Genomic DNA, 26,735 nt, shown 5'->3' with positions numbered 1-26,735 from the left:
ATTTGTTTGTTATGAATCTAATATGGTTAACGTTAATATTAACACATGGTGGATTGATTCTGGATCAACAATTCACATTTTGAATTCCTTGCAGGGTTTGCAAAACCTAAGGAAGCCAGTGGGAAGTGAGCAAAGCATCTTATCAGGAAACAAGATGGGCTCGCATGTGGAAGCTATAGGAACATGTTATTTAACTTTAAGTAGTGGCTTTGTTTTGGAATTAGAAAAGACCTTTTATGTTCCAAGTTTTTCTAGAAACTTGATTTCAGTTTCAAGGCTTGTACCTTTTGGATATTCCTTAAACTTTTCAGAAAAATCTTTCAGTCTATTCTATAAATCTGATTATGTTGGGAATGGTATTTTGTCTAATGGTCTTTACTGCATTAATTTACAAAATAATGTCACTTATGATTCAATGCATGTTCACACTGGCACTAGAAGATGTGTTATTAATGAAGATTCCTCTAAATTATGGCACCGTAGATTAGGTCATATCTCCATAAAAAGAATTAAAAGATTGGTAAATGAAGGGGTACTTAATCCTCTGGATTTTACTGATTTTGAGACTTGTGTGGACTGCATAAAGGGAAAGCAGACCAACAAGTCAAAGAAAGGTTCCAATAGGAGTTCAGACATATTAGAGATCATACATACTGATATATGTAGTCCAGACATGGACTCACATGGTCAGAGATACTTCATCTCCTTTATAGATGATTACTCACGATATATGTATCTCTACATGCTTCATAAAAAGAGCGAAGCATTAGATGTCTTTAAGATCTTTAAGGCTGAAGTAGAGAAACAATGCGGCAAGCAAATTAAGATCGTGAGATCAGATAGAGGTGGATAATATTATGGTAGATACACAGAAGATGGACAAGCACCTGGGCCATTTGCTAAATTTCTTCAAGAGCATGGGATCGTTGCCCAATACACCATGCCTGGTTCACCCGACCAGAATGGTGTAGCAGAAAGAAGAAATCGAACATTATTGGACATGGTGCGGAGTATGCTTAGCAACTCCAATCTTCCTAAATCCTTGTGGACTGAAGCACTTAAGACGACAGTGTATATATTAAACTGAGTTCCAACCAAGGCGGTTCCTAAAACACCATTTGAATTATGGAAAGGTTGGAAACCGAGTTTGCGACATATGCGCGTTTGGGGATGCCCGTCTGAAGTGAGAATTTATAATCCACGAGAGAAGAAGCTGGACCCAAGGACCATTAGTGGGTATTTCATTGGATATGTTGAAAGGTCTAAAGGTTACAGATTTTATTGTCCATCTCACAGCACTAGGATTGTGGAATCAAGAAATGCAAAGTTTCTTGAAAATGACTTGATCAGTGGGAGCGATCAAACCAAAAACATAGTTTCTGAGAAGGATCATTCAGAATCTCAACCTTCCACTTCAAGTGATAGATTGGTTATTATTCATAGCACCCCTCAAGTACAAACTGCTGTTGAACAACTAATTGTTGAAGTTCCACAAGCTGCTGACTATATTCCAGTAGATCAAGGAGTTCAAGAGTTGCCAATAAATTTTGAACAAGTTGAACCACATACTTCTCAGGAAGATGATGGTACAATATTAAGAAGATCTACTAGACCAAAGAGATCAGCAATTCCTAATGATTATGTTGTGTATCTACAAGAATCTGACTACAACATTGGAGCCGAAAATGATCCCGAGTCATTTTCACAAGCCATGAGTTGCAAAGAATCAGAACTATGGTACAATGCCATGAAGGAAGAGATGAATTCCATAAAGAGTAACGAAGTCTGGGATCTTGTTGAGTTGCCTAATGGTGCAAAAGCCATTGGATGTAAATGGGTCTTTAAGACAAAGAAAGACTCATTGGGCAACATTGAGAGATACAAGGCAAGACTTGTTGCTAAGGGATTCACTCAGAAAAAAGGAATCGACTACACAGAGACTTTTTCTCATGTATCTAAGAAAGATTCCTTGCGTGTTATTATGGCATTAGTAGCCCATTTTGACTTGGAGTTGCAACAAATGGATGTGAAAACAACTTTTCTTAATGGAGATCTAGAGGAGGAGGTTTACATGAAACAACCTGAAGGATTCCCCTCTAGTGATGGTGAGCAATTGGTTTGCAAGCTCAAGAAGTCATTATATGGTTTAAAACAAGCATCCCGCCAATGGTATTTGAAATTCCATAATGTAATTTCTTCTTTTGGTTTTGTAGAAAACATTATGGATCAATGTATATACCTGAAAGTTAGTGGGAGTAAAATTTGTTTTCTTGTTTTATATGTGGATGACATTTTGCTAGCAACCAATGATAAGGGTTTGCTACATGAGGTGAAACAATTCCTCTCTAAAAATTTTGATATGAAGGATATGGGTGAGGCACCTTATGTCATTGGCATTAAGATCCATAGAGACAGATTTCGAGGCATCTTGGGTCTGTCACAGGAAACCTATATTAATAAAATTTAAGAGAGATTTCGGATGAAGGATTGTTCACCAAGTGTAGCTCCCATTGTGAAGGGTGATAGGTTCAATTTGAACCAATGCCCGAAGAATGACTTTGAAAGGGAACAAATGAAGAACATTCCATATCCTTCTGCTGTCGGAAGCCTAATGTATGCTCAAGTCTGCACAAGACCTGACATTGCATTTGTTGTGGGAATGTTGGGAAGATATCAGAGTGATCCAGGTTTAGACCACTGGAGAGCTGCAAAGAAATTAATGAGGTACCTTCAAGGAACCAAAGACTACATGCTTATGTATAGACGGACGGACAACTTGGAAGTAATTGGCTACTCAGATTCTGACTTTGTTGGATGTGTTGATTCACGCAAATCAACATCAGGTTACATTTTTATGATGGCCGGTGGAGCTGTATCATGGAGGAGTGCCAAGCAGACCTTGATTGCCACTTCCACTATGGAAGCCGAGTTCGTCTCCTGTTTTGAGGCTACTTTACATGGTGTATGGCTTAAGAGTTTCATTTCTGGGCTTAGAATTATGGATTCTATCTCTAAGCCATTGAGAATATATTGTGATAATTCAGCTGCTGTTTTTATGGCTAAAAACAAAAAAAGTGGGGATCTAACATCTAATATTTTTTTGCGTGCTGCCCACTCCTACACTCTGCAAGCTAGGTTTCTGGGAGCCTCACAGCGCCGTCGTGGCTGCTGCGCCTCTGCGCACAACCCTGCCCTCCCCTTCGCAGCCAGATGGAGACCCCTGAGGGCTCTGCCCCCCCCCGCTGATCCGCCTCCTGAAGTCTCTGCTTTCAGAAAATTGATAGCATCCGGGACAAAGTGCCCTCCTTCTGCAACTCAGCAGAAATTCATCAAAAGAATGGATACGATACCTTCAGTTGCCCTGCCAGAGGAGGATACCTGCAAAGCTGCACTGAACTTGGCAGAAAGAGGCCTCATAGGCCAGTTTATAGGCTTATGGCCCTCCCCCAAATCCGTGGAGGAATGGACTCAAAGAAACTGGAAACCTCTGATAAAAGACGGAGTGAAGAGCTATTTTGTGGGCAAAGGGTATTTTGTTTTTGTATTTGAAAACACGGAAGACAGAAGCTTAATATTCAGAAACGACCCCTGCTTCATGGGGCCGCAGGGTCTGTATTTAAATAAATGGAATCCAGATTTCGATCCCTCCCAAGACGTTCCATCTGCTGTGCCGGTGTGGGTAAGGCTCTTGCATCTGCCTCTTCATTGCTGGAATAAAAAATCGTTCCAGACCATCAGGAACACACTAGGCAAATATATAGATCAGGCTGTAAGAAGAGACCAATATTCTTGCGCCTGTATCTGTGTCGAATTGGACCTTGAGGAAGGATTGCCTGAAGCGATCAAGCTATCAGTGGCAGGTTGGACGCACATCCAAGAGCTCGACTATGAACAGCTTCCCTTTAAATGCAGACATTGTCATGGTCACGGTCACTTTGCCAAGCATTGTAAGAAGAAAGCAGAGGAGCAGACTGAAAAACAGATTGGAGATCAATGGACCCTAGTTCAGAGAACAGCCCATGCAAAGAAAGATGCAGGAAAAAGCGCAGCAACAGGAGACAGGAACACCAACATCCCAACTCAGGAAGTGGGAGAAAATGCAAAAGGAGCTGAGGAAGCACAGACCGATCCACCGAACAAAGATCAGGAAAAAGAGAATCACGTGGAAACCCCTCCTACAAGCAAAGAGGGAGGGGTCGACATCCAGATCGAAGCTACCCAAGGCAGCCCCTCTAACCCCACCTATGCAGAAATCATAAAGAAAAAGGCAGTTGAAAGCTCTGAGTCCTCAGAGGAAGAATTCTTTGAGCGACCATTAAAAAGAGCCGGAAGGAAATCCCGCAAGGAAAAAAGAGAAGAAGAAGCAGAAAGGCTCAAAACTCAAGGGAGTCAGGCCACAATAGAAATGACAATCGGAAGAAATAGCAGGCCCAGGTCATCCAAGGGTGGCTCCACCCCGCTCATAGGTAAATAATGAAGCTAGTCTCTTGGAATTGCAGAGGACTGGGGAACCCCGCAAAAATAGAAGCAGTAAAGGACCTTTTAAAGTCGGAACCTGCAAACATCCTCTTGCTCCAAGAGACAAAGATAACAAGACAAACCCTGCTAGAAACCAGCAAGTCAAAATGGAAGAAAAGCTCAGGCTTAGCTGTCAGCGCTCGGGGCTCCTCGGGAGGACTGGCAACCCTCTAGAACGAAGATAAATTCTAGCTGATCAACACCCACAAGACCGTGCATTGGATATACACAGAAATAACCCACATTTCAAGTAAGTTGTCTATCTCTCTTGTCAATCTATATGTCCCTGTCAATTACTCCGAAAAAAGAGACTGCTGGAACTCTCTGGCAGCGTTTCTTGAGTAGGAAACCCCTAACAACATCATTCTCGCAGGAGATCTCAACATTGTTTTGAAACCCAAAGAGAAAAGAGGAGGTACCAATTCCAAGGATCCTATGGTGGGAGTAGTGGAGGAGCTTGCTCAGCACTGGGATCTGCAAGATTTTAGCCCAACACAAAGTTTATTCACCTGGTCAAATAACCGAACGGGAGCAGATCACATCTCAGCTCGTTTGGACCGATTTCTTGTGCAAACCTCTCTCCTCATGAATAAGAAAATCATTACAACAAAAATTTTGCCCAAGTTGTCGTCTGACCACAAGCCAATTCAACTCTGTTTAGAAGACGAAGAGGATTTGGGACCCATCCCATTTCGTTTTTCTCCACAATGGATCGAAAGGGAGGGCTTCTTTGAGACGGTGAAAGCAGCTTGGGACACCTCCATTACAGGTTCCCCAAGCTTTGTTTGGGAGCAAAAACTGAAACTCACCAAAAAAGCTTTGAAGGACTGGATCAAGAAACCAGCTCCCAATCCCATCACTCTAAGAGTCGCAGCAGTCCAGGCTTTGCACTCCCTACAAAACGACATGGAAAGCAAAAATATTAATGAAGACCTCTTGGACAAGGAAATAAAAGCGCAGAGAGCAGCATACCAATCTTTCAGAAAAGAGGAAGAATACTGGAGATTAAAGTCTAGAAGTCTGTGGCTAAAAGTCGGGGATCGCAATACCTCTTTCTTCCATCGACAGTACCAGGCCAGACTGTCAAGGAATTATATAGCAGAAATTAAGACTGCGACGGGCCAAACCTACAAGGACTCTCAACAAGTCAAAGAAGCAGCAGAAATACACTTCCAAAATCTTTACAACCCGGATGCTCAAGGTGAAGAAGGGGATGAAGCAGATTTCCTCGCCCACATCCCTTCCTTAATCTCTCCGGAGGACAACTCTGATCTATGCAAACCTGTTTCAGAGGAAGAAATAATCAAAGTTATTTGGTCTATGGATTCCGACAAGGCCCCCGGACCGGACGGATTCACCATTCATTTTTACAAAGTATGCTGGGACATCATAAAACATGATCTGCAAAAGATGATAAGGGGTTTCATGACAAAAGCTAAAGTAGGTGGCAGCACCAACTCAACCTACTTAGCTCTGATCCCCAAAGACTCTAACCCGGAAACTTTCGCCAGATTCAGGCCAATTTCGTTATGCAATGCCTCCTACAAGATCTTGGCAAAGCTGTTGGCCAACAGAATAAAGCCCCTGCTTCCTAGAATTATCTCTAGCTCCCAAGGAGGCTTTGTGGAAGGTAGACACATACTGGACAACGTCATCCAAGTACAGGAGACCATACATTCAAGCAAGCAGAGAAAAGAGAAAGGTATGCTCATAAAGTTAGATATGGCGAACGCGTTTGACAAAGTCAACAGAACATTCCTCAGCAAAGTGTTGCTCTCCTTTGGCTTTCCCACACAGTTTGTTAACCTCATAAAAGCCTGCATGAATAACCCTTGGATAGCTCCCCTCATAAATGGCAGGCCTACCAACTTCTTCAAAGCCAAGAGAGGCATCAGGCAGGGATGCCCGCTCTCTCCCTATCTTTACATCATAATGGCTGAATCGTTAAGTCGAAAACTCGAAGCTGAAAGACTGACAGGATCCATTCCGGGCCTCAAGCCCTCCAGCAGAGTAAACCCCCTGAATCATGCACTCTTTGCAGATGACTCGATTATTTTGGGGGGTGCCTCATCCAGAATTGCAAAGGCCTTCGACACGGTCATCAGGAACTATTGCAAAGTCTCAGGAGCTCTGGTAAATGAAAGAAAAAGCGAAGTCTACAGCTGGAATACAGATCAACAGGAGCTCAACAATATAGCCAATACTCTTGGATTCAAAGGGCATTCCCAATGGGATAGAATCAGATATCTTGGGCTTCCCATAATCTCAGGAGTGAACAAGAGGTCGCTTTGGAGCGACATAATTTGCAAATTCAAAACCAAGATTTCGAAATGGGGAGGATACTGGTTAACAAAAGGAGGTAAGGTCATTTTAATAAAATCTCAGTTGTCTTCCATAATAATTTACCAAGCAGCCTTCTTGCTCGCCCCCAGAAATGTCATGGATCAAATCTCCTCTTTCCTTAGAGACTTCCTCTAGCAAGGAGGCAGGGGCAATGATAAGAAACAACATCTTGTAAACTGGGACACTGTCAAGAAACCCATCGACGAAGGAGGATTGCAAATTCGCGACCCCTCTCTGGTCAACCTCGCCTTAGGCAGTAAAATCCTGTGGAAGATGATCAAAGAACCAAGTCATCCTGTAAGTGCCATATTGAGGGCAAAATATACCAACAAAGTGGAATGGAGAAACCTCCAGCTGGGTTACACAGCTAACAGTACGCTGCTGTGGAAACTCTGTTACAAGAGTAGCAATTTCTTCAAACGAAAGCTTTACAGAATTCCAGGGAACGGCAAGCATACACGCCTCTGGCAGGATCGCATAATGGGGCGAAATCCATTAAGTGAAAATGAGGAGATCGCCGATTTAAGGGACTGGCTAGTTTCTGTTGGTAAGTTAAGCATATTTGATATCTCCTCATGGGATCAAAGAGATGAATGGACCGGTTGGGCAATCCCCGACCCCCCTGCCCATCTGCAAACGCAATTGAACACATTTTTAGAACTGATGGAAGACGCAACTCCGATACATCGATCAATGCAAGATCGATGGGGCTGGGGCCAATCTGGAGAATATACAGCAGCAGAAGGGTACAAAGCGCTTCAGACAACGGGAAACAGCAAGCACAGTGCCGCGTTCTGGAAAAATGTATGGGAACCCTTAGCTCTCCCAAAAGTCAATTTTTTTTTTCTGGACTTTGATTCATAATAAGATCTTAACCGGTGACAATCTGGCAAAAAGAAAGTTCGCTGGCCCACACTGGTGTGCTCTTTGCAGGTGCAACGCCGAGACAGCACAACATCTATTCATCGATTGCCAGTTCGCAAAGGAAGTATGGGATCTAATGCTCCAAGATTTTCGCATAAGTTCTCCCGCTCAGATATCTGTCCCGGATCTCTTCGCAGATTGGAGTCATCTCTACCCTCATTGTATTCCTTATAAATCGCTTTGGCGCAAAGTCTGGAATGCCCTGCCCAAGTTTGTCTGTTGGCAGATTTGGTTGGCCCGTAATCAGAAGATTTTTAATGACCTGCAGCACACTCCTTTGCAAGTAGCAGCAAAAGCCAGAACTCTCCTTCTTGAAGCGGCTCAGCAGCAGAATCATAAAGAGGATACAACTCTCCAGCCGGTAGAGAAGAGGTGGCTCGGAACACTTGACTTTCAAAACAGAAAGAATCTCCTTTCTCCTCAAACAGAGCCCCCAATCTGGAAAAAGAGAGACACGGATGAAACATTCCAGCACTGGTGGAGAGCCCAAAACTCCCACACTATCTTCTTTGATGGGGCTTCCAAAGGAAACCCCGGCCCCTCGGGCGCCGGAGGGATCATCTATTCCCCAGATGGGTTCTCCCGAGACACTTTCTACTGGGGTCTTGGACTGAAGACCAACAATCAAGCAGAGCTGCTCAGCCTTCTTAAAGCATGTCAAATTGCCAGAGAAAAAGGGATCAGAGATATACAGGTATTTGGAGATTCGGAGATTCTCATAAAGAAGTTGAATGCTGGAGAGCAATTCAGAAATGCAGGTCTTAATAGAACACTAGAAAGACTGAAAAGAGTCCTCTCTTTCTTTGCTTCCTACAAATTCTATCATATACTTAGAAGCTCAAACAGTGAAGCGGATTCGATGGCTAACAAAGGGAGCGTATTGGATAAAGGGTGGTTGTTCATAAATGAGGATAGATTTGTAGAAATCCCATGTTAAAAGCTTAGATAGAATAGCAATTCCAGATGTACAAGCATGATGTAAACATGGATGCTCTGGCAAAGCCCCACTCTTTTTATTCCTCATAAAAAAAAAAAAAATACCCGTTAAAGTTAAAAAAAAAAAAACAACAAAAGTGGGAGTCGAAATAAACACATCGACATTAAGTATTTAGCTATAAGGGAACGTGTTAAAGAAAAGAAAGTGGTCATTGAGCATGTCAGCACTGAGTTGATGATCGCTGATCCTTTGACTAAGGGCATGCCACCGTTTAAATTCAAGGATCATGTAATGAATATGGGACTTGGTTCCATTATGTAGTTTCTCATTGTATGGACAATGTTATTTTAATGAAATTTTTAATTATTGTGATGTTTTTTCTCATATTTATGTGCACTTTAAGTTGATTTGAGAAAATTCATTTAAGAAGGACCAAGAATAAACATAAGGTTTATTCATTAAGAAATTGTTGCCACATAAATTATAATAAGAATAAATACATAGTAATACATGGAAGATAATACTCATCATTAAAGGACTTATCGCCATGATTCATGTATCTATTACTTAATACAGATTATCAATGGGTTTTAAGTTGAGACATTAAGTTTGGAAGTATGGACCAAGTGGGAGAATGTTAAGCTCCATAAAATTTTTTGACAACTGCTGCCTACAATTCTGGAATCCAACTGCAGTCTTTCCTACAATTCTGGAATCCAACTGCAGTCTTTCCTTAATTTCTGGAAACCAACTGCAGTAATTTCCTTAAATTAAGGAAATCAACTGCAGTTAATAAATTTATTGTTGGGAGCTACTGAAGTGGTCCATTACTCCATCTGGAGTTCTCTACCTTGATCTGTGGAACACCTGACACATAGCCATCAGAAGCTTGATGGAAGCTTGGCTATAAATTTATCTGTTTGGTCCCCAAGCTAGCATCTCAATCCCCTTCAGTTTTTTACACCATCTAGCTCAATTCTATCCTTGAAGGATTGTGGCAGTTTGTTGACATACCTCTGAATCTTTGCTTTTTCTTCCTTAAGGTAGGGAAGATACCATAACAACTCTAGGAATTTGGTGGTATACTCCTCATTTGTCATTAGTCCCAATTTGACCTCATAAAACTCCTTAGTGTAGCTATTGAAGTATCTCTGAGATAGATACTTGTTCCTTAAGTATTACTCGAATTCCTTCCAAGATAAATCTTGTTCCCTTTTGCCCTTTACATTCTTTAGATCTTCCCACCAGATATCAGCCTTGCCTTTTAGGCCAAAAGTAGCTACCTTTGCTTTCATTTTATCTGAATAGTCATGAAATTCATAAGAACTTCTTCATTCCCAACAGTCAGGCTTCTACATCATTTGATTTCCTTATCTTGCCATCAAATGTAGGAGGTTTGGCCTTCTTAAACTCCTTTTGTATACATTATCTTTCCCTTCGTTTCCCATGATGATGATGATGATGATGACAATGTGGCCTTCTATGAGTGTTCTCATATTTTTGTTCATGGGTGCTCAAATCCTTTTTAGGAGTACTTGACAGAGTGCCTCCTTTCACAGTGTCTTTAGTTGATAATCTGTGCCTCTTTCTAGATCTGCTCTTATTCTCCCCATTGGTTATTTCTTCTTGTCCTAAAGGGCTTTTCATGTCCATCTGGTTAATCCCCAATTCATGTTACCTCTTTCTTTTTAGGGTTGATAGGCTTTGCAGTATGACTGCATTGATTTCTACTTGTTTCTCTTGCACTTTGAAAAGCCTTTAATTGTCAGCCTTATAACTCCTTTTTTCTGCTCTCAAGCTCCTCAACGTATCCATCAAATCAAGAGAGTCTACCTCTCTTCACTATCCAACTGATCTTTCCTCTTCATATGTCCTTAATTCCTTCTTTATATCCTTATTGTGACTGATCAAAGCTATACCACACCATTTTACTATTCATTCCTTGGCCCATTGGTTATATATTGTACCATCCTTTTCTATTATTGTGGTATTTTATCTTCATCTCTTTGGGCCTTGGTGTCTTTTATGTGTTGTCATATACACACATAACTGTTAGATTTTACAAAATCAAAGTGCATAATAGAGAATATCACCTTGGCTTATTGTTGGAAATATGTTGGTGTAAATCTAGCTACAACATCACACCTCAATTAATGCATTAATATCAACAAAATCATATAAATCACCAAGAATAATGTATATTTTCATCACAATGAAGACACATCGAACAATACATACGACCAATCCATAACAATCAAAGTTCTAATGTTTAACGTGAGGTGTTAAGGCCTCACTAAATCTTTCAAGGTCCAGCGTTGAACCTCAACTTGTTAATCTTTGATAGAGCCCATCTAGTCCAAGTGCTGAACCTAGAAGCTCTAATACCACCCTGTAACGTACCTCCTCATAACCCTAACCCCTTCTAAGGGTAGGAGGCAGTTACTAGACAAACCCAATCTCCAAAGTCCAGTTATGGAAATGAGGTCTAAATTTTTTCGACCTTTTTCAACTACCATAAAACCCAAAATGAATAACATCGTTGTGTTTGTCTCAGCGAGACCTTTCCAAAAATATAAAATTCGTCTCAATCTGACTCTCGGATTGAAAGATATGGTTGATTAAAGTCTTGGAAAATCATATTGCACCATGTCATCTTAACCCGCCATGCATCCACGTCATAGGTCACATGGAAGTTGCCAAATCACTCATACCAAAATGAAAATGGGTCCCCATAATCAATTAAAACATAGTATATAAATATACACTTGATGTATGCAGGTGCAAGCCCTCTCCCCCTGCCACCACATCCCAGAGAATACATCTCATGAATTTCCCAGGCAATCTTTCGGTAGTTCCTCTGGGGTATACACTTTCGAGATTACATGGAACTTGTGGACCCCACTACCAATGTGGGTTAATACCTCTGCAAGCCTTTAGCCTTTCACCTTACGGTATGTACGTTGGCCCACTGTGTTACATCTGCCCAAAATTAAAATCTTGGGAGTTATCCACAGTGCCTCCACACGAAACCTCTGGGGTTCAAGGTCCCGGGTGACACCACCAATCTTGAACATCACGGTGACGTCATCCTCGGTGCGCCCTACACATTATGTGCCACATAGCTGTGGGCCTTGCTATACCCCAACATCATGCAATATCTCATCAAATTACGTTGAAAAAGGAAACTTGGGTTCCCATTTGCTACTTCGTGCTAGGGTGTAAAACCAACCCCACAACATTGAGTCAACCCAAGATTAAAATCCTGAGAGTTTCCCTTAGGGACTCCCTTCGAAACCTCCAAGAAGAAATTTTTGGGGATTATCCAATGGCAATAACACATCCAACCCTCAACTGTCCAGATTCTTCCTTTTCCACCTATTCGCATCGCCCGGATCACTTGAATTACTAGGCATGTGCCTCTTGGATTCTTTGAGCCTTAATATTTCAGCCCTATGGCTTGTGTGATGTGTGAATACTCGGGTGCTCTCCACCCTCAGAACTCGATCATGGTAATTTTATGGCACTTGGACCGGTTGTAATTTAGCCCCCGACCCTAATAGTACTAAGCATTGACCTTGCTCGATCTTTATGCAATATAGTTTGAATCTGATGGTTTTTAAGGAATTCTTCCCTTAGCGCCTATTATGTGTGCATGTGTACCGACTAGGAATTATTCCACGTCTTGGTTACAGTGGTTCTGATAAAATTTGGCCCGACCTACATATAGTTTTATAAGGTCCTTGTCCTGTAGCCTGCAAGCCCACATATGAATTATATGCAAATATACGAGAGTGCTACCTCTCCTAAGCTTAGATATGCCTCAACTTGGCCTGGTTTTATGCAGTTGATATATGCGACCTTATCAATACAATAACTAGAGATTTCAAATATTTCTATGCAAAGAATTAATCATAGACATAGATTACCCATCTCTTCAAACTAAGGCAAATTAGGTTAATCACAAGCCCAAAAATGTACATAGGAAATGATCCATTCCTTTAAAATCGGTGCACCAAGCATTGACATTCCTCATTCATGCAAGAAAACAACACTCCCCAGGGTTAAGAAAACATTAATTTAGCAATGTAAACATAGACATGATAGCTTCATACATAGAGACATGAAAGTATACTTATCTTGTAAGAGATTTGACAACTGAGAGCGAGACTCTAACTCTCCACCCAACCGTAAACAAGCTACAACCGCAATCACTTGTAGTTTTCACCCTCAAGCGAGATTCACTGCTTGAGGTGGAGTTCCTTTGAAGGGAAAATTTAACCAATATGGGTAGCTGAAATAGGAAGTCACAAGGCCACTATGCCTTCATCCACCAGCTACACAAGCTTCCACTCAACCTTTCTAGATCCTTCAGACTAAATCAACATCCATGTTAGGATACCACAATACAAAGAGTTTTAGCTCACTTTCAGGAGAAGAGATTCCACATCAAGGGAAGATTCATTAGTGGATAAGCTACAAATAGGCAAAGAGATCACCTCTCTAGGTGATTCATTCGTGAATCAAGCACTAGAGCTTCAGCCCCATGGCAACTCTTGGTGGTTCATTATCCCTCACAAGCAATTGAGTGTCTCTTCCCAATCTAGTAGGTTCATGAATCCAAAAGCTTCCAGTGGGTTCTTTAGCCTTGTAGGCAAGCCACTGCTCTTTATAATGTTTTTACCTAGCAAGCCTCTCTTTAAGGGTTCCCCAATTGGGTCACTTTCTCCAGAGCTTGATTTTTGTGAATTTTAATTGTTTCTCTCAATATGTTTTCACCTCCTCCCTTGGAGGAATTTTCCTTCAGTACTGTGAGCCATTTCTTCTACTATGTATGTGTTTGGGAGAATGGGTTCCCCTCCTTTCATACAATATACATTTTTTCTTCTTTTTTTTACTCTACCTACCATGCGTGAGAAGGTAAGGGTGTGTTCTCCCCTCCTCGCAGACTTGATTTTTGTGCCCCTAATAGACCAACCGACTCTCTTTTCCCAAGGCTTCACGCAATCAACTTCTGGACAACGCAACCCATTCTTGTTATTCAATGTGTTGTCTTATTTGCTTATTGTTAAAGCTTAAGGACACCTGGGCTTGTCCTTTTTCCTTTTTAGTTAATGCCTATTTAACCCATTAAACCACTCAACCAACCGGGATTGATATTTAAAACACCGTCTTCCTCAAGCAATCTGGAATCTGTGTCCCATTTTCTCTCGAGCTTTTAATTAATTATAATTATTTACAATGAGGGAATATTAACTAGGAGATGTCACAAAATTCCTTTGTTGTTATATGTCGAGGATACTCCCATCTCCCTTGGTCGTTAATCTTGACCCTTTTCCTTTATGCACACTACATGCCACCTAAGGTTTGAGACCTCGAGGCACTGAGATAATGTCTCGCTGACATCTTTCACCCTACCCCGAAGGCTAAAACAAACTTTTTATGGAATCCTACCGCCCTTGGCCGCTGCAAGATGGACATTCTCTAGTTTATTAACAGGCTTTGTTCTATCTCTTTGCCTTGATCCTCGAGGCAATTACCCCTCCTAAGCTTAGCATTGTCAATAATGTACTCAACCCAACTCTTAGGCACTGAAATTTAAGATTCTATGACCTTCCTGTCTAGGGGCTCCACGCACTAGTATAACCACTCCCAACAATAAGTTAACAACAGTCACACACACACATGTGTGTGTGTGTGTATAAACATATAAAAGCATTTTTTCTACAGTTTTTAGCGATATCTATTTCTGCAATGGATCAAACGACAACCTCCTCCTCTCTCCCTCATGCATGAATAACACTAGGTTTGTAGTATGGATCTGGCATAGGAATATTACTATTGAGTGTTGGGCAATGTGATTCATTATTTTTTAACCCCTTCCTTTTACTTCTGATGAGGTTGTGACGAGTTTTTGCTTGGATTTGAAGGGATCTCTTCATGTCACCAGGACATGGATGTTTACCCTTGTTTTTTCTATATTTTTCGTTACCATGCGTGGGTCTAGCTGATCCTTTTTGGGTTTAGCTTGTATTCTACTACATCTTCAGAATATACATGTGGTATTTTAGTCTGATTACTTCTCGTGCCTTCCCTTTCAGCCTTAATCTATTTATATTAGAGCAGAACAAGATGAAAAGCCTCATGATCTATTTATGTTTGGATCTGTTGGGGGCCTTGAAGATATGTTTCAGATGGCAGCCTTTCAAATTTTTGTCAAGACCCTTAGTGGAAACATGATCCAAATATGGGTCTCTAGATCGACCTTTGGGGTAGATCTAAAGCAACTTATTGAGAATCGATTTGGGGTTCCTGTAGCTGTGTAGTGTCTTCTTTATGAAGGGAGACAATTGTAGGACTTTTCCTAGTTGAAGGATTACGACATCGTTTTAAAATCTACCATCATCTTATTGTTGGGGTTGTGTGGGGGTGCTTTGAGATCTAAGAACCCAAGAGGCATAGTCTCTTCCAAGGATGTGGTGTGAGGCAAAGGCCAAAACCCATCAGAGATGCCACAATACAATCATGGACCTTACATTGTTGAATAACAACAACAAGTGCACGCCATGGAGGTAAACCTAATAGAGGTATTAAATAAGTTCTTTTATGTTCTTCAATCTAAGGAACTGATTTGTAGATTCAATGGTTTTTGGCTCAAGTCTGATGCTCTGCATCAATGGGTGTTTACAATTTGGACCACCAACTGTGACATATACCTATCCTCAAAAGGTTTCTTCATTGCTCAGTTTGATACCTAGGAGGATATTGAGAGAATATTGAAAGGAGCGGCCTTCATTAACCCTTGCTTTCTAGATTTTGATGCCACAACAATGGTGGTGTCAATAATGCCAGTATGGGTGAGGATACCAAATCTCCACCTCCCTTTTTGGCATCACAAGGTTGTTATACAGAATTTATACCTACGGATAAGTATATCTTCCCTAAGTGGGTAGCTACGCTTAGAACAACTGAAGTAAATATGTTTAACCTTTTCCTACAATAAACGGATAAGATAAAGGAACCTACTTGTGATCCTTCGCTTCCTTTGATCTCCTTTGAGTTGCTCCCGTCACTCCCGCTCAAACTGAATTCGCTCAATTGGTACCTACCAACATAAACAGAAGACGACAACAATCAAATCATATGATCTATTTATTGTAAACAAATGGAATCGATAATATTTGAACATACATTCATCATAGATATAGACAAAAGTATTGGAAAAGGAACAAACAACTTTATTGATTAATAAAAAGAGAAGTTACACCCAATGTGGTTCGATCTCGTGTCACTCATCCAGCTTAGTCCAAACCCTCATCACACCAATAGAAACATCAATCCAGCATCATAACATTACTTGACAATGATTTCAAGTCTCTAAACTAACAATATTTCTCTATAATATCCTAGCTCCTTCGCTCTATGATGGGAGGCCGATTTATAGATGAATGCAAGTGGTTTTGCCATTAATATGGCATTGAATGCTTTTCCATAATTGGATGATTAGTTTCCATGTTCAAAGGGATGAGAGGATAGAGGATTAGATGATCCAAGGCTATCCTAAGTCGAGCTCATCTTGATAGGATAGGAGTTGGGTTCCTTCTAGAAGGCTCTAGAAAGGAGGAATATACTCAGGATCCAATGAACATTTTGAGGATTCTCGCCTAGTGCAGGCTTGAGTGGGCTTAGGTGCTCTGCAACGCAGCCTTGAATGGGGCTACCTACTCTATAGAGCACTTACCCCTGACTAGGGGTGCGCTGGTGACCCAAGGAAGCATTTCAGCAGGGTTTGAAGTCAGGAAACTCTTATGGATGAAAGCACTCAATGAAGTGGCATGTCTAGGGAATGTAGCAACTAAATTAGGGTTTGATAGACCCTGTTTACACTGATCTGATCATCAGGAGTGATGTTCCCAAATAAACCTGTAGCAGCTGCCCCCTAAAGCATGAAGTCAAAAATGATAATGTTGAGTGATATTCTTTATGATGTGATGAGGAGGATTTGAAGTAGACGGTGACCTGCATCAATTAAAATACATAATATCATGATATCTTTGATTTTTTCATGAATTGCTGAGGGAAGGCATACCCATGCTCAGCATATAAAATTTTCATTACATGTACATAAATCAGATAGCCGTCTACAGATATAGACCCATGATAAGATGACCATCTGTGTAAAGCCAATCGTTTACTCAAGTATGACTCTAACCATGTGAAAATGTGATCTGAAGTCGAACATGAGAAGACATTGTCTGATTACTAGCCAATGATGTAAGTTGTTAACAGACGTGAGAGAAATCACCAATAATGATAATGATTTTCAAGGTACTACAGTACATTCTGCATGGTGTGAATAGATGTTTTGATGTCAAACACCATACAAAGTCTTTTGGTCGAAGGCCTGTGATGTCAACCTGTCACCGGAAGCATTAAACTTGTCATTGATGTATGCAAGCCCCAAGGTACTGGAAGGGTGTTTCTAAGTCAACTTCCTGGATAATGTGTTGATGTCGACAAGAAGCGACTCATCGCAGGAGGGCCTTGATGTATCCCCCATCAACGACACGAAACAAGTGTAATGATTTTGAAGACAGAATGTGACTAATGACACAATGTTCAGGAATGGCGGTCATGAAAATGAAGGTTTATGAGTATTGCAAAGGATGAAGTTTACTGAGTGACTTCTCTTGAACATGTTGGTGACACTGAATGAATTGGCAGCATTGACCCAAAACCAAAGTGATGGATGGTGTGATAGACCATAGGTATGATAACCATCAAGCAGATAACCCAACCCAAATAGTCACAGAGATGAAGTCAAAGTATCATGTTCAAGAGCGACTTGCTACCATAAAGTGATTTATCCCTTTTCCCATTTTCCCTAGTCATTGCTAACCAATACCTTTTTATTTATTTTTTAACAAGCTTGAGGAGGATAGCATATGCTTGATGTATAATTCTACCCTTTGGGTGAATCCATCGCTATGTGATGTTTTAACGAGTCTAGCGAAGGTGAAACTCGGTGTTGTCATCATGAACAAGTTTGTTGCTATTTGATGCTTTAACGAGTTTAACGACAATGAGAACTTGGTCCTTTTCATGTTTAGAGAGTTTGAAAAGGAACAAAAAGAAAACTCCACAAGTTATTTTTCGTAAATTTGTCTCTCAAGTCTGAAAAAGCGTAAAATAATACAAGAGAGAACCTATTGACCATGTTCAATCAACATATTCCTTTTTCGTAAGTAATCTATCTTAGTCCGGAAAAGGGTTAAACTTATACTGAGTAGATGTTGTTTCGAATCTGTTTACGAGCTAAAAAGGACAAGTGCCAGACAATCTTTTTCATGTTTAAAGAGTCGGAAAAGAGCTTGAAAGCAGACCCCCTGTTTTTATTTTCTTTTAACGAGTCAAAAAGGGAAATACTGGACGATCTTTTCATTTTTTAAGAGTCAGAAAAAAGCTTAAAGGTGACTCGTCTTGGAGGAATGAGTGGTATAATGGGTAGAACAATGTAAACTTTGAAACGGGAACTGATACTGTTACCCGTTTCGTAGAGATAGCAAAAAAATGACCCGATTTTCAAAAGTGGTGATGCAGAATACACATGTTTTTTTTAGAACATGGTTTTTGGAACTTTAATTTTTTTCATGTGCATTAAGTTTTAGAATGGTAGTGATTTTCATGCTGATTTTAAAAAGTGAGTATTCTGCATCACACCATTTTTTTAAAAGACCTATTTTTTGACTTTTAATTTTCTAGTGTGTGAAATGTAAAAAATTATTTTCTAAATTTGATAGTTTTTGAAGTGGTCATTTTATTCATATTTTCTTGTTCTCTATCTTTTTTTTCTTCTTCTTTTTTAGTGGGGTTTTTATTGTTTTGCGTTTTTAAATTAGAAAGTCGATAGTTTGAATTTTAGATAATCTACATATTTATACATCCTTAATTAAATTTTCAATCCACATGAAATAATTGTTTCTAAAAAACAACATTTTTTAACAATGGACATAAAAATACCATTTTTAACATAAATATAACAAAAAAACTAAACGTTTTGATAATTTTTTGCTAGAATTAACATGTCAAAATCACAATTTTTATACAAAAATATTAACTAAAAATGGTCAAATAATAGTTTTTTTTTATGAATTTCTTGTCAAAAAAATAATAATAACAACTTTTTTTTCAAAAAATAATAATTAACTTAAAAATCAATGCGAAAATCACAAATTACAAATATTGAACACATAACAACTTTAATTCATTGATTATTCTTTTCATGAAATGTCAGAGTCAAAACATTGCAAAGCTTGATTTCCAGGTATAACTTAAATTTAATCAACAATGTCACGTAATCCAAACTCTTCGTCCTCTAGAGTTTCATCATTGTCATATTCCACAATATTTTCTGCTTCCTTTTGAGCAATTTCCTCTTCTAATGGGTCTTTGATATCTGCAAATCTCCCAATATATGTCTTTCCAAACATTCCATGTAATGGTGGTTGGGGTTCCTTTGCCTTTTTTGCCACACGTGATTCACTAAAGTCCCCTTTCCTCAACCCAATTTCTTGCATTTCATCTGGAAGAAATTGAAGGGCATTAATTATTTGCTTAATGAAATTGCATTGTAATGGATCTTTCTCAATTGCAATGCAATTTCTTCCTTTTTGAAGGCAGCATGCTAGTGTTGTACCTATTTATCAAGCACAAAAAGATAATGAAGTAAATTAGTACAATGACATATTAATTAAAAAAAAGAACATATTGAAATTCAATTCTATGTGGCAAAACCTACCTGAGCCAGAAAATAAATCCAGAACCCAATCTCCTTCATTTGAACATATGTCTATAAGATAGTTAATCAATAATTGTGGTTTCTGATAAATGTTAACTATCTCTCCTTTCGTTTCTCTGTCTTCATATGTTAGTTTTCTCACAACAGCATCATAAGTCAGTATTTGGCTATGACTCTTTCTCTCCACCCGATTAAAAATCATAGACATATGGCTATCATCTTTTGCCCAACTATCAATATGAATGAACTCACAGTCATTTATAAATTGTTGATCTTCATTGTTAAGAAGATTTGACTTTTGCCTGTAACATAAAATAGTAAAAGTTCAATTAACTTGTACATAAATGAATTTTTCAACATTAATCAAATATACCTTTAAACATCTTACCATGTAAGCTGCATCCTTGAATTTGTTTTCCCCTTGAAGCTTGACAATACCATTGCCAATTGTGTGTCTGAATGAAATGTCACAAATCTCCATAATGGTGATGACGTCACTTCCATAAATCCCGCCACCACTTTATTAAAAGCTTGATAAGTATAAGGGTCACTATCATAGTAAATGTTTGGAATATTGAAACCATGGGGAATATCTGCAATAACGAGGGCATAATCCCTTTTTGGTACGAGTTTAGCAATGTCTTCACAGTCGCCTTATATTACTTGATATTGAATAGCGTCTAACCCATTCCAAATGAAATGATTAAGAGTTGGATCAAGTTCAACATTCTTAATACGTTGCTTTGTTAGTCTTTCAATCTTTATTTTTTCAATAAAAGTCTTGAAACTGTCTGGTGCTCCATTATCTTCTTTCCTCATCTTTTACCAAACAAACAAATGTATGTGTAAGTTTTAAATTAAAAATAGTACACTGATAATTAAAACTGAATGTATAAATCAAGTTACCTTTTTAAATGCAAGATAAAAAGCTTTTAATGTTGATGTAAAACTTGAATCTGGATAGTTGCGTACAACATCATCCCAACTATCTTCATTCAACAGTTTAACCATTTGTTCCTGAATTTTCATGTAAACTTTGTGACTGCATAGATAAAGTAAGAAAAAGTTAATATAATGATATGTATAACAAATACTACCAATAACAACATGTTTTATTTAAAAGATAACTATAATCCTGGAAATAAGTAAAAATAATTCAACAAACTTACTTTTGAAATTCTTCAGACATTTCTTCCAATGATAATTCCCCTGACCTCACACGAGATAATATTGTTTTGACAATTTTTTCATCTTTCACTCTTTGCATCGCCCTCCAAGGCGTGATGGTCATATCGTCTGGAAGTTGCTTCAGTTCAGGAGCTGATTTATTGTTGCTACATATCAATGGCTTAGACTTTTTGACCCTCTCGTTTTTAATGCCAATGTCTTCCCACATGCTAAAAATGTCATCAATCAAATTCCAAATATCTCCAGTTCTAAATGCCAATTGGAAAATGTTATCAACACCTTTAAATAAATCACTATATCTGCTGTCTTTTCCACATTTTGAATTGGTTTTCTCTTCAATTTGATAGCCTATTTCCATACAACATTCCTTTCGGAAATCTGCAGTAATATTTATCTTATCCCCACCACATTTTTCTTTGAATTCACTATGAATAAATCTAACCTTTTGGATCAAAGTCATAGACATCCTATATTCATTATCTGAATTATGATCCAATGCCACTAACTTTGCTTCTGTTTCATTTAAACCAGCATAAATGATACATTTCGTTGTTTCAAAACGTGGGTTATTAGGATATTCCTCCATCAATTGTCTTTGAGCTTCAACAGAATGGTTCCCCCCAAGCACATAATAATTGTATTCAAAACATTTTGACTTATCAAATGCTTCTTTGTTGGAAACTTGAAGTGGATCAACAAGAAGCACATAACTAACCACATGAACATATGGATTGTACCTCATCAATGTCTTCAAGTTGTGAACATGCAGATGATGTGGCTTTCTGATTTGATATTGGCATTGTCCTTCACTTGCCTTATAGGTTTGTCTGACATTTAACTGAAATGTACGACCACCATCAATTAAGTTTCTCTTTGTCAAATTCTGTCGAATGGCATTTTGTTTTGTTTTGATTATGCCATCATCTAAATCAGCTCCTGGTGTAATGATTTCTCTGCTTTCTTTTGAAGTTTCACTAGGTTCTTGACTGCTGGTAATGACTACTTCAAGATCTTCAACTCTACTTTTTTTCGTCATAACATTCTCAAGAAATCTATTCTTGGGCATTGTTACTTTTGGTCTTTTACGACCTTCTTCAGTTCCAATGTCATCTTCAGTAATGGCAACATATGCTTCATTGTCAATTTCAACTTCATCGTCCTCAAAAGTAACTTGTTTACCCTTGCTAGATTTATCCACTAGAGGCCTTTTTTTTTTCTGATTCTTTGGATGTAGTTTTGTAGCATCATCATTTACTACATTTTCCATATCTTCTTCTGACACTAAGTAAAAATGGCTGACAACTTTCATGATATCATGCTCTATGAAATGAATGCCTCCCAACCTAATTGAACAGCTTTCAACAAAATTATGCCAAACAAAATATCATATGTTAATATAAACAAAGTTAAAAAAATATAGCGAGACACTTTCAAAACGCAAAATAAAAATACAAATAACAATACTTACGATGTTTTGTGTCATCTCATTTACGATTTGTTTACACAACTTTGTAGATACCTCTCTCGTGTCATATAATGAATATGATAGTCGGTATTTAATGCTTTCATGTGACTTGGGAGCTTTTGTAAGTACGTAAACAACTTCAGTGTTTGGTACCGAACACATATCTATGACTCTTCCCATCACCTCCAAATTTTCATTATTATGGGGTATATCAATGTATAGATATATATTCACAGTTGTGCTCTCTCTTTCTTTCACATACCAGACTCTTGATGGAAATTTCACCTTTTGAACTTTTCCAATCTGAGATTAGCTTCTTATCACTTGAAGCACTTGAAATATTTGTAGGCATGAGCTCAGGTGGAGTTCGTTCACCAATGTTTTTTGAAGATACACCTTTAAGACTCTTTGGTCCAGAAAGATTCACAGAAATTTTCCTTGATGCCATTTTCCTAAAAAAAAACACATAAATTAGTAAATAAAAAAACATATTAACTTAAATTAATAACAAAAATATACCATAAATTTTTTATTTGTATAATCAGAATTGCCCAGCCACCTCTAACGGGCAGGCGGGTCGATGGGCGAGCGGGAGGTCAGGTGAGGGATAATGAGGCTAAGTAGACATTTAGGCAAGTATGGGCGAGCCCCTACCCACGCGCCCCCCACAACCCCCTAAGCTTACCCCCCTCCCCGCCCCTTCCCTCACCCTACCCCCTACCGTCCCCCCACACCCCCGCCCCCAAAACCCCCTCCCCCCCATCCCCCGCCCCCAAACCCCCTACACCCCCCAACACCTCCCCGCGGTCGCCCCTCCCCACTGCGCCCACCACTCCCCACACCACGCGCCCCCCCCCACCACATCCCCCCCTTCCCCCATCCCCGCACCCTACCCCTTACGCCGCCCTACCCCCCCCAACCCTTATCCCCCCCCCCCTACACCCTACCCGCGCCCTACCCCATTCCCCTCTTCCCCCCTACCCTACCCTACCCTACCCCCCTGCCCTACCCCTACCCCATTCCTCCCCCCCTCCCCCCGCCTCCTATCCTACCCCCCCACCCTACCCCATTCCCCCCCCCCCCCTATCCTACCCCCCCATCCGCCCACCCGGCCCACCCCATCCCCATCCCCCTGCCCTACCCCTACCCCCCCCCTACCCTACCCTACCCCCCCGCCCTACCCCTACCCCCCCCCCCGCACCCCGCCCCCTACCCTACCCCATTCCCCCCCCACCCGGCCCACCCCATCCCCATCCCCCCACCCAGCCCACCCCGTCCCGCCCCGCCCCGCCCCTACCCGGCCCACCCCGCCCCCTCCGCCTTCCCCCTCCACCGCCCCTCCCCGGCCCCTTCCGCCGCCCCTCCCCCTCCCCCTCCCCCTCCGCCGCCCCTCCCCCTCCCCCTCCGCCACACCTCCCACTCCTCCGCCCCCTCCGCGCGCACAGCGCCACTCCTCCGCCCCCTCCGCGCGCGCAGCGCCACCCCCGGGCCGCCCCACCCCGCAGCCGGTCGGGCGGAGCGGGGCGGCCCGGGGGTGGCCCTGCGCGGGCGGAGGGGGCCGGGGAGGGGTAGGGGAGGGGCTGGCCAGGGAGGGGTGGGCGGGGTGGGTAGGGTAGGGGGCGGGGGGGGGGGGGTAGGGGGGTTAGGGTAGGGTAGGGCGAGGGGGGTAGGGGAGGTAGGGTAGGGGGCGGGGGGGGGGGGGTAGGGGGGTTAGGGTAGGGTAGGGCGAGGGGGGTAGGGGAGGTAGGGTAGGGGGCGGGGGGGGTAGGGGAGGTAGGGGGATGGGGTAAGGTAGGGTAGGGGGGTTAGGGTAGGGTAGGGCGGGGGGGTAGAGATAGGGGCAGAAGGGGGGGGTAAGGGTAGGGGTTAGGGAGTAGGTGGGGGGTAGGGGTAGGGGCAGAAGGGGGGGTAAGGTGCGGGTTGGGGGCGCAGAAGGGGGTGGAGGGAGAGGGGGCACGGGGGTGGCCCTGCGCGGGCGGAGGGGGCCGGGGAGGGGTAGGGGAGGGGCTGGCCAGGGAGGGGTGGGCGGGGTGGCTAGGGTAGGGGGCGGGGGGGGTAGGGGAGGTAGGGGGATGGGGTAAGGTAGGGTAGGGGGGTTAGGGTAGGGTAGGGCGGGGGGGTAGAGATAGGGGCAGAAGGGGGGGGTAAGGGTAGGGGTTAGGGAGTAGGTGGGGGGTAGGGGTAGGGGCAGAAGGGGGGGTAAGGTGCGGGTTGGGGGCGCAGAAGGGGGTGGAGGGAGAGGGGGCACGGGGAAGGAGTTAGGGGGTGGGGCCCATGGGGCCGGCGTTAAGGAAGGGGGGAGGAGTTGAGATTGGAGGGGAATGGGAGTTAGGGGGTGGGCTTATGGGGTGGAGAGTTGTGGGGTAGGGAAGGAAGAGTTGGGGAAAGGGTGCATGGGTGGGTGAGTTGGGGGTGGCAAGGGTTGGCGCATGGGTAGGGTAGAAGGGGGAAGAGGGCATGGGTGAATGGGAAAGATCGGTAATGGGTTGGGGGAAGGGGGCACAACGACGGCCTACCCACGATTATTGGGTGATTGAGTTTGATTGGGCCCACCATGCTCACGATTGACATAATTGTTATTTTGGCTTGGAAAAATTATTAATTTTAAAAAAAATATCTTCTTCGACGTTAAATTAATTTAATATGAAAATTTTGAAAGAAAAAAAAATTGAACTTACCTGTCAATTGCGATAATTCTTCGTTGAATATGTTGTTGATAGCAATATAGCTGCTCCACAAATTCACGTCTTTCAACGAACTTCAGAAAACCTGGATGTGAGGTAAGTAATAGTGATAACGAAATTTAATATATAAGTGAAATTACGAAGATGTTTTTCTGTACGATTAATGTGGGATAATTTGTTTTAAATTATTATAGAGCGAATATTGTAGAGTTATTTTACAATGGATTGAATGTGGGATTAATTTGTTTTAGAATATATTATAAAAATTTAAAAAAAATAAATAAAAAAATAGTTGTTTAGTAAATATTATATACTTTAACTATTAGAATAATTAATATAGAAGTTGTAGTTTACAATTTGAATTTCAGTGATTGATTTCATAAAAAAATTTAGTTTATGTTTTTCAATGAATTGTAGAATAAAATAATAAAGGTAAATAAATCTAACAAACTTTTGGAGGGAAATATTTTCGCGAAAATTTTTGGAGGGAATAATTTTGGAGGGAATATTTCATTCTTTAAGCTACATAATATTCTTAGGAGACTCCATTTGTATCATTCAACATCTTCTATTTGAAATGGATGGATTGTTCTGATGGTGAGGTTTCGATTTATACACCATCAACATCTTCATCGCGTAACAACTCTATTCATATTAATGAATATAGCGGGAATTCTTCCACTATGAATAGAAAGTCAATTCTTCCACTTAGTCCCGATTCTAAGGACTATGAAAGCAACGGTGATGAAGAGCATGATGGTGAAGTTCAAAAGAATGGAGTGTCACGATGTCCACTTAGTCCTAATTCTGAGGACTATGAGAGTAGTAGTTTTGAAGAGTGTGATGGTGAAGTTCAAAAGAATGGAGGGTCACGGTGTCCACTCAGTCCTAATTCTGAAGACTATGAGAGCAACAGTTTTGACGTGCATGATGGCGAATTTCAAAATAATGGAGTGTCACGGTGTCCACTTAGTCCTAATTCTAAGGACTATGAGAGCAGTAGTGATGAAAAGTGTGATAATGAATTTCAAAAAAATGGAGTGTCAAAGTGTCCACTTAGTCCTAATTCTAAGGACTATGAGAGCAGCATTGATGATGAGTGTGATAATGAATTTCAAAAGAATGGAGTGTCAAAGTGTCCAGTTAGTCCTAATTCTAAGGACTATGAGAGCAGCGGTGATGAAGTGTGGGATGATGATTTTCAAAAGATTGGAGTATCACAATGTCCTCTTAGTCCTAATTCTAAGGACTATGAGAGCAGCAGTGATGAAGCGCGGGATGATGATTTTCAAAAGATTGGAGTATCACAATGTCCTCTTAGTCTTGATTATAAGGACTATGGGAGCAGCAGCGATGAAGCGCGGGATGATGATTTTCAAAAGATTGGAGTATCACAATGTCCTCTTAGTCCTGATTCTAAGGACTATGAGAGCAGCAGTGATGAAGCGCGGGATGATGATTTTCAAAAGATTGGAGTATCACAATGTCCTCTTAGTCCTGATTCTAAGGACTATGAGAGCAGCAGTGATGAAGAACAGGATGAAAGCAGCAGTGATGATCCAATGATGGAGATGTTGCCAAGAAATATTGTATCGAGGAGTAGGAGCAGACCTTTTCGTATCAATGCAAACTATTCTACTTATACAAGGGGTAGAGCAGAATATCTCACGAGAAGAAGTTCTATCGGCGCTCTCATTTCAAGTGAATGTTGCCAAAAAAATTGCTTGAAACGTATGGATTTCACATTTGCATTAGAAAGCGGGAAGAGATATTTGTCAATGAATAAAAGCATGCAAAACTCATATTTAGTTGGCTGCATGCAATCTACATTGTCAGGTTATGATTATCATATTAGGAATTTATTATTGTGTAGAAAAGCTT

The sequence above is a fragment of the Pinus tabuliformis genome, chromosome 5_1 (genome assembly GCF_031772625.1).
Source record: "Pinus tabuliformis cultivar Carrire ecotype Pingquan chromosome 5_1, CPIR1, whole genome shotgun sequence".
Lineage (NCBI taxonomy): Eukaryota > Viridiplantae > Streptophyta > Pinopsida > Pinales > Pinaceae > Pinus > Pinus tabuliformis.
The sequence above is the reverse complement of the archived record's forward strand: the minus strand, read 5'-3'. Positions refer to the sequence as shown.